The 12955-nt window shown below is 39.9% G+C and overlaps 1 protein-coding gene across 2 annotated transcripts in view; it reads left to right on the plus strand.

The window, feature by feature from the left end:
- Positions 1 to 11: 11 nt before the first annotated feature.
- Positions 12 to 12955, plus strand: part of CDH20 (cadherin 20) — a 117835-nt gene continuing 104891 nt past the window's right edge. The window contains exons 1-2 of one of the 2 annotated variants that reach the window (XM_085304354.1): positions 12 to 110; positions 2340 to 2500. The gene's annotated coding sequence lies outside the window, so the exon portion shown is untranslated. The remainder of the gene's footprint in view (positions 111 to 2339; positions 2501 to 12955) is intronic. The other variant, XM_085304353.1, reaches the window with a different exon arrangement.

A 12955-nucleotide genomic window follows, 5' to 3' on the forward strand; every position in this document is an offset into this window, starting at 1 on the left:
CTCGGCTCGGCTCGGCCCGGCCCGGCCTCGCTTGGCTCGCTCGGCTCCGCCGGGGCGGAGGGAAGTCCCGGCGAGGGGAGGCAGCCCGGGAGCTCCTGCCACAGAGCAAGGTAACCGCTCCTAACCTGCGCGACTTCTTCTTTTTCCTTTTCTTTTCCTTTTTTTTTAAAAAAAATCGCCTTTTCTTTCTTTCTTTTTTCCCCTCTTCATTCGATTCTTTTTCTCACTCTTTTTTCTTTTTACTTTTTATTTTTGGTGTATTTTTTTCCCGCCCCGCTCGCTTCCCGGCTGCGATCAGAGGGCGAGTCGGGGCCAGGCGGACCGAGCCGGCACGGGGCTGCTCCGGAGTTTGCCCGGGACAGCTCGCCGCCGTGCAGGTGCAGTGCGGCGGGCTGGGCAGGGCGGGGGGCCGCCGCGGCGGTGCGGCTCCCCGGCAGCGGCCCGGGGGGACGGAGCGGCTCCCTCCAACTTTCCCGCGGAGGAGGACGGAAGGGCTCTGCGGCGCGGGGGCGGCGGGGAGGCACGCAAGGCCCGGGGGGGCGGCGGGGGGGTCTGCAGAAAAGGGGGAACCCGCGAGAAGCGGGTGTTTGGGCTGTAGCGCAGCAGGAGGCTGCAAAGTGCCGCCTGGTCCCGCGTCCTCTCCCCTCGCCCCGTCGCCCCTCCGCCCTGGGGGGGGGGCGGCCCGGCCCGGCCCGTGGCGCCTGCCCCGGGGGCGCCGGCTGAGGACGGCCGGGGGCTCGGGGGGCTCCGGGGCTCTGCGGGCACTGCGCGGAGGGGGGATGCGGGGGACGCGAATGGCAAAAGATGCGGAAGGAAGAGACCCAGTGGCTGGGACATAAATCAGGCAGAATATATGGGGAGTTGATGAGAATAGGTCTTTTCACCCTTTTTTTTTAAAAAAATAGCCACTTTGGAAGAGAAAAAGGAGGCTGATTATTGGCATCCAGCTCTGAAACCAAGGCAGCTGATGTTGAGGAGAGCCAAAGGGAGCAGTTCTTCTTGGTTTAAAAACAGCAAGACAGTCTCTGCCAAAGATTGCTGTAAACACTGAATAAAGATTTCATTGTGGCTTGGTGTGACTGGAATAATTAGGCAGTTAATTGTTCATTCTGATCTTAAAGTGCAGTAATCAGTAGTGCACAGTAGGAAAAATACGAGGGAAAGGGACGAAAAATAGCCATAGAAAAATATAAGGAAAACGTATCACTTTTTCCTCTTTTTTTTTTTTTTTTTTTTTTTTTTTTTTGCCTGGGAACACGTGGGTCCCAGCCTATTTAGATAGAGAACACCTTTGTAAAACCAGGATGTAATTGTGCTTTTGCTGCCACTGTGTCAACATCGTTTTGGGTTGGACAAAATCAAATTATGAGACTTAAATCCCATTTTATGGAAATGAAATCTGAAGATGCCCGGAGAATGAACATCTTAACTAGATTGACTAATACCAATTAATGAATTTTACTTATGTGTACACTTTATTGCCAACTCAGCAGGGATGAAAGCTAATGGTGCCAGCTTTTGTGCTGTTCTAAGACATTTTTCAAGCAGGCACACAAGGTTTTAATGGTAGACTGTTTTAAGTTTTTAATACTGTAATTGTGTCCCAGTTCAAATCAAGTTTCTTGAAGTGGTAACTCTTTCATGGAAGTCTAATGAAATGATCTCTTATTACACTGTGTTAGCTATTCCCTGTAACACAGCAGGAAAATACAACCTGTGTGTATTTTTACCAGAGGTGGTTTTGAGTTGTCAGGCTAGATGTGATTCCAGGCAATAGAACATGACTTACTGATGTTGACTGAACGATGACACCATAGGGGCAAAGAATATTATTTTTCTTTCATAGAGAGTAGGCTTTTCCGTATATATGAAAACAGATAGAGGAGTGTAGAAGTGATATAAATGATCAGAAGAAGTGGAAGAATGTTGCACTTAAAGAAAACTTAAAGTAGTCCTTGGTCATTTGAGCAAAGTAAAAGGATGATTTGAAGTCTAATTGTAAAGGAAGCAGATTCACCCTTCATATAACTTCCTTGGCTTCAAAGAAGTTATATGAAAGATTCATTTGGCTCAGAGACATCCTTATAGCATGCCTGTCCATCATAAATAAATAAATAAAAGTTCTGGAATTGGGCAAGGTTTAAAAAGAAATTCAGTGTGTACAATCTTCTGTCACTGCACATGCAGAAAACAAGGAGCTGCCCATAACAGAAAAACAGAAAAGGACCATGCTCTTTCAACTCTGAAAACTGCAATGGTTTGTTATATTTTCTGAGTTTGTTGAAGATTTTGAGATGCACTTTATGAGATTTTTTTTTTTTTTTTTTGTGGAAAGGAAGATGGAGAAAATGGGAGGCACACTGTTGAGATAGCACTGTAAAACTAACAGAAGACACTGCCTACTCTTCTCTGAAGAAGACTTTCCCAGTGCAGGAACAGAATGACGACTGCAGAACTTGGTCCAAAGTGATGGTAGAAAAACCCCAAACATACGAAATGGGTATGAAAGGGCCAAAGTTAAAATCCAATGTGCAAGCATTTTTATTAAGCTGTTAGATGGGCATTGTCCTGCCAGAATGATGCCCAGTACTCTATATATGAAGAGAATATTCCTAATTTAATTGCAAGCTGTATTGAGAGAAAGTCAAGATGTTTTGCTTCCTACAGGCTAGAAAGGGATATTGCCAACTTTGAGTGCATCCTGTCTGAGACACCTAAAAATACTCTGTTCATCTCTTCTTTCCGAAATTCAGAAAGTGAAGTAGCAGTGCCTCTTACGTGTTCACTACAACTTTTTGCTTGTTGTGTTCATACAGAGGATGTTTCTAAAAAGGTGCATGGTGTCTCTCTTACATAAATGCTGTTAAATTCCAGAGTAGTTTGAAGACCAGTAATAAGATTTGGGGAGAAGTCTAAAATATTTCTCTTGCATTTCCAAATACAAAATTTACCAAATGGCTCCTCTTTTCCATAAGAAAAGGCATTGAAAACATGTCTCAGGCATCACAGTAAGTTTGGGAAGAGGTCTTTCTTGCTTTGTTAGAGTATGTTTAGCAAAGTACACAGAGGATTACATACTTCTATTTAGGGAAAACATTTGCCATTGAGTTGTAGCTAAATGCTGAATACTATCTTATACATAAAAGTAGTTTGAAATGCATAGTACATCTTCATAATAAAATTGCATTGTCACAGACATAATTGTTATTCATAACAAGCAGTCTCACAAACATATTCCGTCTCTGTAAGTATTGAGTCTTAGTCAGGCCAATTATGACTAAATTACTGCATGTTCTCTGCTGTATCAACTAATTAAAGGGTAATTAATAAAATGATAATTTCATTCCATGGCAATGTCTACATCTGTTTGTCATAGCAGAGTTTGTTTGACATATGGTTAAATGGTCAGATACTACATTGTATGAATGCAGCATTTGCACAGAACACCTGGCAAGCCAGCAGAATTTTAACCCTTAAGACATTAATTTCAAGAATCTATCTCAATGTGCTGTTAGATTTGTTTGTTCATTCTCTTTTTACACCTTAAAGAAAATTTAATCCTCAAAGTTAAGTTAAATGAGTGCATCTCTTGGTGTAGGGTGAGAGGACTTGGGATATTAGGTAGGAAAAGAAAAATAAAATACTACTGACTTCTCATTATGGGATATAAACTGAGTGATCTTAGTTCATTTCCTGGAGGAGACTCCCCATTGATTCTCTTCACTAGCACTACTGGGAGCTTCTCCTTTTTTAAAAAAAAAAAAAAAGAAAGAAAAGAAAAAAAGAAAAAAGAGTGGAATTAGCATGGAGACTAAATTTTCTTTTTTTTCCTCCCTTAGATACAATTGTATGCCAGGATTAAGGCTGAGGTTGTGGTCACAAAAGCATGCAAAAAATCTGCATTGCAGCCTTTCCACACTGTACCTGTCATCCGTAGACAAAACAAAACTTAGCTCCCAAAGGACAATAACCATAAAATTCATGCATGCTAAAGAAATGAAACAATCTTTTATCAAGTTAACAGACGATATGAATAAACGATTCTGTTGTGGGTCCCTGATGTACAAGATAATGTATACACCTGCTCTGAAACATCAGTGGTTGAAATTTTCAAGGCAACCTATGGATTTTATAAAAAGCTTTTTTAGTTTTCTCTGCTTTTAATGGACTATAGTATCTAAATCTCCAATGTGGCTTGGAAAAATTTCAACCACTGCTGTTTCATAGTATGCCAAAGAGTGTTTATTTCCGGCTCTTAAAAGCATAAACCATGACTAGTGGTAGCTTAACAATAGGTAAATTGCAGGTTCTGATCTCTACTGTGTAGTCGTATCTCTCATAAAATTAGGAAAAAACAGAAGTGAAGTAAGAGACTTAATATTTGCCTTCTCTTAAGAAAAACAAGAAGACAGAGAAAATAACCAGTGCTTTTTCACAAATAAAGCAAAGCAAAAAAGATGTAGTAAACTGCAGGAAGACGTGAAAGTCTTGTCTTTTCCCATGCAAACCTTCCTGAATGAACAGTTCCTTCAATGAATAGTCAGGGTTGCTCATCACCTCGTGCAGTCAGGTGCAGAGTTTGGCCAGTGATTCATATATAAAGCACTGTTTGTGTGCCTCTCTGAGAGTCTGAGTTCTGTTTCTTGAGAATTTCCAAGTGCACAGACCTATCTCATTTCCATTCTACTCATGTAACTCATTAACACCTGGAAAATCTTTTATAGCCTTTAGCTGCATCAGATGCATGGTCCGGCACATGTTTTCTTAATAGGGCTTCCACTGTGGTATTGTCAAAGAACCCTTATGTCACAGCTGGGAACATGAATCTGTCATGTCACTACTGTACCTTGTTTTAGACAGTAACAGTGTACGAGTGCGTTTTGTGGAGGAGCTGAACATGCCCATGAACTGCATGAGAGGGAAAGAATGTGAAGCTTGTTCTCCTAAATAAAGATTCAGGCTGGTGTAGCAGAGTACTTTGTACCATTTAAACACTGCTGCCTCTAAGGCATTGTACTTCAGGAAAGGGAAGTTGGAGGCACGCAAGGCACGTCTCGGTATTTTAGTGGTGTAATGCTTGTAGTTAACGATATGTCATCATTTACATTTCATCAGGAAAAAAAATGCCAGAGGTTTCTAATTCAGCTGTAACAACTTGTCTTAAACTGAAAGTTGATATGAAAGTCCTTAGTTAGCCTGGGAATATTTGTTTTTGAAACAAGTTTGATTTAAATATATTTGGSAATATAAAAAGAGGAAGGAAAGTAAATGTTTTCTATTCCATATGCTTTTGTTTCCCATTAAATCACTGTAAAACTCAACTTTAAATAGAATACTTTTTAGCTCTGTAATCAGAATGCCTTGGGTAATTAAAAAAAAGGGATAGAACTATAAAAAATGGCTGTAATGCGTGTATAAGACCCACTTTTTCACATATGTACATTTCATCTGAAAATTAAACGCGTAAAATTCAACATCTCCGACTACCAGGCGTGTCAGGGTGGTGTTCCATAGATAGAGTGCACCTTTGAAAAGTACAGAAAGAAGAAGTCATATTGGAAACTGTAACTGTTGTGAAGAAATTAATTCAGGTCCTCATTTAAAGAATATATGGATGAAAGCAACATTTCATACACCAACAGGAGGTTCTATTTTTTAAACTACTGTTGTTTTATTTTAAAAAGCATAAGTGCAACTYGTATGCTAAGAAATGTGCTAAAGAGATTTCAGATATTTGGGATTAAGGTACAATGTCAAATGCATTTTGTATGGTTAAAATGTTTGTCTCTGTTGTTTTTATAATAGCTCTTCAGAAGTCTGAGTATGCAGGGCCTGATACTGCTGCCTGTAACCAGGCTAAATTGAGACTAGCATCAGTGAAACACCTTAGTTTTCAATTTACAAGACTATCTTCTGAATTTCTCTCTTAATTTTCTCCTTTTACCTTTTGGATTGGGAACTACTGACTTTTCTCATAGTGAAAGCATTGAGGTGCTTCTGGTTGGGCTCATGCCATTAGTTCATGTCCATGTCCTCACCAAAGAGGTAAGCAGTAGGGCTGGTTAGGACTGCTCTGTGGCCTCTAGCTAGCACATGTGGATATGCTTCTGAGCAAATTATTTTGCTTTTTTTTCCAAAAGAGCTGAGGGCTTTAAGGTTTATTGCAAGGACCTTCTCCATACTTCTGAGCTTCTGTGCAGATGGACTAAACATCTGCCTTTGCCAAACTGTGTAGGGTTTGCCCAGCTCAACCATAAGACACCCGATAATGCAGCCCAAGAGGGTCTAACAGTTTTCAAGTTGATGGCACACTGGGGCTGATTTATTCTATGATTCCTTTAAGACTACTACAGAAGCAATTCAGAGGTAAAAAAAATGAGTCTCTGTAATTAACCTTTCTACATGCCGAGGTATTGTGACACATAGTTAAGAACCCTTGCAATATGTAACTTAGTTACAGCAGAGCAAGTTAAGAATTGAGTGAAAGGCTTAACTATAAATTTCCTTGCTTGTATGGGTTTAATTTAGAATTCCAATCATGATGTGTAACATAAATTAAAATAGCAGTAGTAGATCACTACTTGGCAAATCTCTTAAGACAGACGAGAAGAGTATAGCTACCTCACTAGGTTATTATGTATTGAATGCCTTCTGTGTGCTTAGCCCTCTGCTGAAATTAGTCTATTTTTTAATTTTAAGATCCTTTTGGAAAGGAGAGAGGGGTTTTAATGGGATAAGCTACACTGAGTCCCAATGAGAATTAGGAGCCTAACTTCTGGAAAATAGATATTCCCTAAATGGTTTAGAAGCATTTCCCTGCAGAAAATTTGAAATTTTGCCTGAAATGTCCTYCAATCCAAACATAATCTGGAGGACATTCATCCTTCAGATGCGTATTACACAGTGCTTGACTTGCAGGTATAATATTTTAAGGCTTCTCAGCAACAATGTATTTTGGGGGAACAGAGTGAAGAAAGCCATGTGCCTTATGAAGGACCTTTGGGGCCATGTATGGCACATAGCCCCCACCAGAAAGGGAAGTCTGAGAAGAGTGTGGAACAGTGATGTGTGTATTTTTAGATGGCTTCTCAATTTCTTGCGGTTTCAGARGGCTGCATGCATCAACCACTTCTGTACCTCTTGAGGTGACCCACTCCTCTTGGCTGTTGGGTCAGTGCATCCCATATAAATTTGCTGTATTCTTGGGTCTCCTTCAGAAAGATAGTGAAATGAAGATATGCAGCCACCGTGCGAGCAATTAGGGCTGCCTGATCCTCATGAACATCTCTCTCTCCAAGGTGAGAGGAAGTGAGCACAAGCTAGTAAAATTGTTCTGATGGCAAGCTTGCTCCCAAGTACCATCTTTCTGAGTGTCCTTGGACACCCAGTGAGATCTCGTCAAGTAACTAGTGCACGTCCTTGATATGACAAGGAGAAGAGCTACCAGGCCTTTTGGAAAGGCAGCAGTGAAGTGCTGACACTATCGGACTAATGCCTGTGGCCCACAGCCCTGTGCCTTATATCCTTCTGACCCTCCTCGGCAGGAAGGGCCATGAGCAGCRGGCGAGTTGCCCTGGCAGGACATGAGCTGAGCCAGCATCATAGCACAGCGCTTGTAGCACAGGAGGCACTTAAGCATGTGCTTGGAGGAAGAGCTGAAATCAGCCTTCGAGCAGCTGACAAGCGAGAATCTGTCAAACCAGCCTTCAAGAGGACAGAGAGAGTTGGGAGAAAACAACACTAATAGCTACAAAACCTTGCAGAGACCGAACAGAGGAAGAAGCTACAGGAAAGCAGGAAAACAAAGGGTTTGAATAGCAAGACAGACAGAAATGACAAACTTCATAGTAAAAGAACAGGTACAGAAAGGGAGAGATCGGATCAATGGCAGATACAGAATTGGGCTGCAGCTTGGGTAGGGACTAATATAGAAGGAAGTCAAATAGCAGGCTTGTGTGTGAGCATGGCAGAAAGCAGATACTTTATGGTTACAGATAAAGGCTGGAATAACAGCAGTCCCACAGGAATTCTCTGGGGTGAGTACAGGATATTGGAGGGGGTTTATAAGAAAATCAGGCTCCTAATTTTGTTTGTGGAGTTTTCGTAACAGCTCGTCAAGAAGTCAAGAGAAAGGCATCTGTCAGCAACATGTTGTAAATGTTGTGTTTACATAAATTAGAGCTGGAACCATTCTATGGAAATTCTGGACTGAATCATGACGAAACCTTTTCTGGCCCTCAGAAAACTTAATCCTTATTAGGATGAGTTCAGGGGCATTATTAGGGGCTTAATGGAAATGTGCTGTGTTAAATACAATAGAGGATCCACTAGTTTTAGGTGGACTAGTTACGCTGTTTCATGCACGTGATACATCTCAACATTAAGTCCAAAAAAAAAAAAAAAATCGGAAGCAGTATATTAATGAGTTATGAGCTTCTACCTAACTGTTTTCCTTGCCTGTTTGCTGCATATTGCTTCTCAAGTGCCTTCTTACTTCCCCTCATGCTGCTCTGAGGGACTGGTGGGATCTCCCATGAAGACTCATTTGTGTTGTAATGACTGCTAAATACTTGACTGTTAGCCAGCCAATTAATAACCAAGGTTAGTGAAAGTGATACCAGTATAATTATTAACTATTCTCTGTCTCCATCTCATTCATTTTATTTCTCACCCCTGTGAGAAGTAGCTCTGCTGTATTGCCTGTCTAATCCCCAACTCCATTGTATAGGTGTTTATGTAGAATAAACATATATAATAATWTGTGGCAGGTAGGTGTCTATTTTTTAATACAAATTCTCAGCCTTGAGAATGCATTTAGATTAAAATCTTTTGCCACTTTTATTCCTTTGATTATGCAGTCTTTTTTGTTGACATATCAATAACTATAATATTAAAAATAACTTAGATGTTATTTTAATTGTTTTCTTCTTCATGTGTCAATTTAACAAAACTCCAGTAAATTTGTCTTAGATAACCATTTGGTATACTTTTTTTATCCACACTGTTCTCTCTTTTTGATATGAGTGCTTCAATGTTAATATCCTTGCAGTGTGCACTTCTTTYTAGCTAAAAAATCCTGTGACTGCCCCAGGAGTACATGGCTAAAAATTTTCAAATCTACCTATGGGATCTGGACATTAAGTTTGCACTATTTTTAAATGACAACAAAGTACCCAAATTTTCAATGTAGCAACTGTTACTTACCAAATTGTCTTTAAAGAGCTGGTGGACCAGTGTTYATTCTGATACAAAATATCTTCTTCCTTTCTCCACAGACCTATCAAGTTATTTATTGAAAAAGCAGTTATCAAATGTTATAGCTTATTTGACTTCTATAGCAGTAATTATCTGATTTATCAGCCATTATATGCATTTAAACTTTTTTTTTTTTAAAAAAAAAAAAAAAGTCCATTGCTCTGTCTTTAGCATCTTTAGGAACTATCAAGAGGAGAYTGAACCGCCTAACTTCTGATTTAAAGCATCATCCCATTCATCTTTCTGCAGGATAATTGTTTTATTGAAAGACCCCCAGCATTGCAGGGCTCTGAGRGACTTAGAAGAAAATCTGTTTTCTCATATGTCAAGGGTTGGTGTCATCTCTGGCTAAAGAGATAGCTTGGGTTCTGCGTGTGCACAGACTATTCAGACGCATCTGAAATCATGGTTTTGATGAACTCCTTTCTACGATAATTTACTCATCAGGGTACCATTTCMCAATGTCAAACTGTTACTTGAAGAACATTTACATGACGTAGTCAAGTAGAATACAAATTAGAGTGATTTTTTAATCAGAGATTTTTCTTTTCTGATTTGCTTTACTGCATAGGCAGAGATCACTCGAAAAGCTTATACCTACTGCATAACCCCATTGCCGATATTAACTTTAGTAATAATAATACAGTACTCCTTTAATGAAGATGCTAACAATCTCTGTTAGATAAGAAACAGAGTAACATAATACTGCTCAATCTGAGTGATCATAATTGGAAAAAAATCTCTCCTCAATGAAGATAAAGTTGAATCTGTTTTTCTTAAATGCTCGATACCACAGGAAAGTATTTAGAATGAAGATAATATCAGTAAAAYGAAAAGCAAAATACATTTGAAAGTTCTGGCCATATTGACCAATAAACAATTTATGGAGAAAACAGAAACAAACCATTGGAATATTTTAAGACTGTAGCTTTCTGACAAGTATACTTTATTTATGAATTTGCAGTACAATCTTTTCCAGTAATGTTTGCAGGATGCAAAAAAAGAGGGAGAAGAGGAAGAGGCAGATGCCAAACCATTTTAACCACTATTTTATAGTCTTGTGCTCTGCYATATGTCAGGTATTATCAACAGCTATAAGGTACCCTCTATTTTCTTGCTTCACAAACCTACGGAACTAGACAAATCACAGACATGACATGTTAAATGTTTAGGTAAAAGGCGAGCAAAGAATGGTGCTGCCGCATCTGAAACTTGTACTATGGTGGTACCAATAAATGAGAGCCACAAACAGAGYTAAGCGAGGCGGGGGGGGAGGAAGGAGGCCAGGGTGGGATCCAAAAGGATCCAGCCTTAGCACAAGTTCTACTGCCATCACACCCTCCCAGTGCCAAAGCCAGTTCATGATCATATGGCAACCTGAGCTTTTAARTTGAAGAAGAATGTATGAAAAAATTCAAAATGTTACTGAACACATTCTGACCAGCTCACCAAAACCAGACTTAAAGTAGGATAGGAAGCCCAAAGTGGGCTCTCAAGGAGCGAGGTGGTGGTGAAGCCAGCTAGCAGAGTCAGCCTCGGGGTTCAGCATCTCAACCTGCCCTAGAATTTCAAAGCTGTGGGTCACAAATGCGGGATCAGCAAGGGCGGTAGCACTGTTTGCTTTCGACTGCCACTGGTAAGGCTTTGTGCAAAAAGCACTAAGGGGRGCTGATGTAATCCCTGCTGTAACAGGGGTCACAGGTGGCATCTTGGCTCTCAGGGCTGGGATGAGGCCGTGGCACTGCACTGTGGCCAGAGAGGGTTCCCCATCTGGGGAGATCCTCTGCCACTAGCGCATCGTCTCCTAGGGCAGCACTGCATGCCACTGTAGCTGGAGAAACACTGCTGTGGGAAACTTGGAGCAGACATAAATAAACCAGGTGGACCTTAAACTGTATCTTTAAGGTTACTGAGAAGAACGTTTCACCTGAAAAGAAACTTTTACAATATTGGTTGACTGGACAAGTATACCTCTAACAAACCTATCAGGCTTGATAAATGGTTCTCTATTAATATCCTAATTTTGCTGGATCTGATGAGCAGCTTTCGGAGCTCAGAGGTAAAAAAAGATTGTAYTTGAAAGATGGCCCTTACATGAAGCTAATTGCGTGCAGGGTTTTCAGAAATATTAGGTCAGTTCCTGTTCAAAAGTTGGGTGTCTGTACTTCCTAATGGCAATAAAATTAATTCTTCTGGGCTTGGGAAGAAAAGAAGTACTTTGATTTTTTACCAGTTARTGTACTGTCGAGTCTCACTTCAAATAACATTTTTAAGTTTTAAGACATTCCACAAAGCAAGGGATATCGTTTCAAGGATGAAGGTTCTGGTATAAAATAATTCCAACAAAATTGATTGTATTATAGGCACTGTGTTTATATGACTTTTCTAAAGTATTGCTTTTTTAATGCTAATATTTCAGCAGTAGAAAAGAAATATTGCAGCTGAATTCTCTTCTGGACACATACATAAAACTACCATTTACACCAGTACAGCAATGAAAGCAGTATGATTTAAGTGGGGACAGATTTAGCCCCATAGGCCATATTCCAGTTTAATTACACCCTATTTATCTTATAGATTTAGAATTGGCTGATGGCTGATGATCTGTGATTTTTTTTTAATTAATATACTCTTATCATTGTATTATGCTGACCCCAGTTGGCCTGGGGTTTTAGTCTGTCATAGTGGACCTTGCATAGACAYCTGATGAAATCTCCACCTTGCTGATAGTTTTGCAGGAAAAATGTTTCTTCCTGTTGTGTTTCTTGTTCCCAGCCAGGGGCGAAATAATTTTTTAAATCTTGAAAAGAATGACATAATGTGTTGTGTAACAGTACTTTTTAAACTTGCWGTTGTGAAAAATGAATCTAAAATGGTTTTCAAAATTCTTCTTTATCTAGGCACCACACTGAGGCACTAGTTTGATACTAGAGATCCTACCTGGTATTCCACCTTGATAGTCCCTCTCAAAGGACTGAAAAGGCAAGCTATTATAAAACAACTAGGTTATATCCCCAAAGTGTCAAAATAAGTATTTTTCTGCTGATACAGAGAGTTCGTTGAATTTGAAAATATTCATAGGGAAAATAGATCTTTTGGCAAAATGCTCCACAGAGCAAAATCTGKCTGAAATTTATATTTTGGATTTGAGATGGGATTTTGCGCTTATGTGAAGCATCTTGATAATTCCAGCACAGTGAGACTGTCATGCCTGGTGGGGAGAAAGATCCATGAGGTAGATCGAGGCAAAGGGGCCAAATATATCACAGCTGTGATTCCATTTAAGTGGAATCAAGGAGCAATGYCTCCAACACCCCTGCCCCCAACAGTAAACATTTTATTTCAGAARCTTCAAAATGTTTAATTTCTTAATGTAGAAGCTAACATTTTTGCATTTCTAAACTCAATTTTAAAATGCTTATAGGGAAAGAMGTTACTTGATTTGGGCTTTTGAGCCTGATTCGGGGGAATGTGTCCAATATTATAATTTCTTGCAAGATCAACATTTTGTTTTCTATCTGATAAGTGCATGCTCCTAGTACATACCTTTTCTTAATTTTCTTGTGAAAATAAAAGTAATAGATACTGCTGCATTTATCTTCAAATGATCCTGAATTAGTTAGTCTAGGCTTCGTAGCCTAAGCAAGTTTGCAGTTATCACTGTGTTTGTGCAAGCCTGAAGAGATCCTGATCATCTGAA

Source organism: Rhea americana, unplaced genomic scaffold (assembly GCF_003343005.1).
Source record: "Rhea americana isolate MKP2758 unplaced genomic scaffold, rheAme1 scaffold_207, whole genome shotgun sequence".
NCBI lineage: Eukaryota > Metazoa > Chordata > Aves > Rheiformes > Rheidae > Rhea > Rhea americana.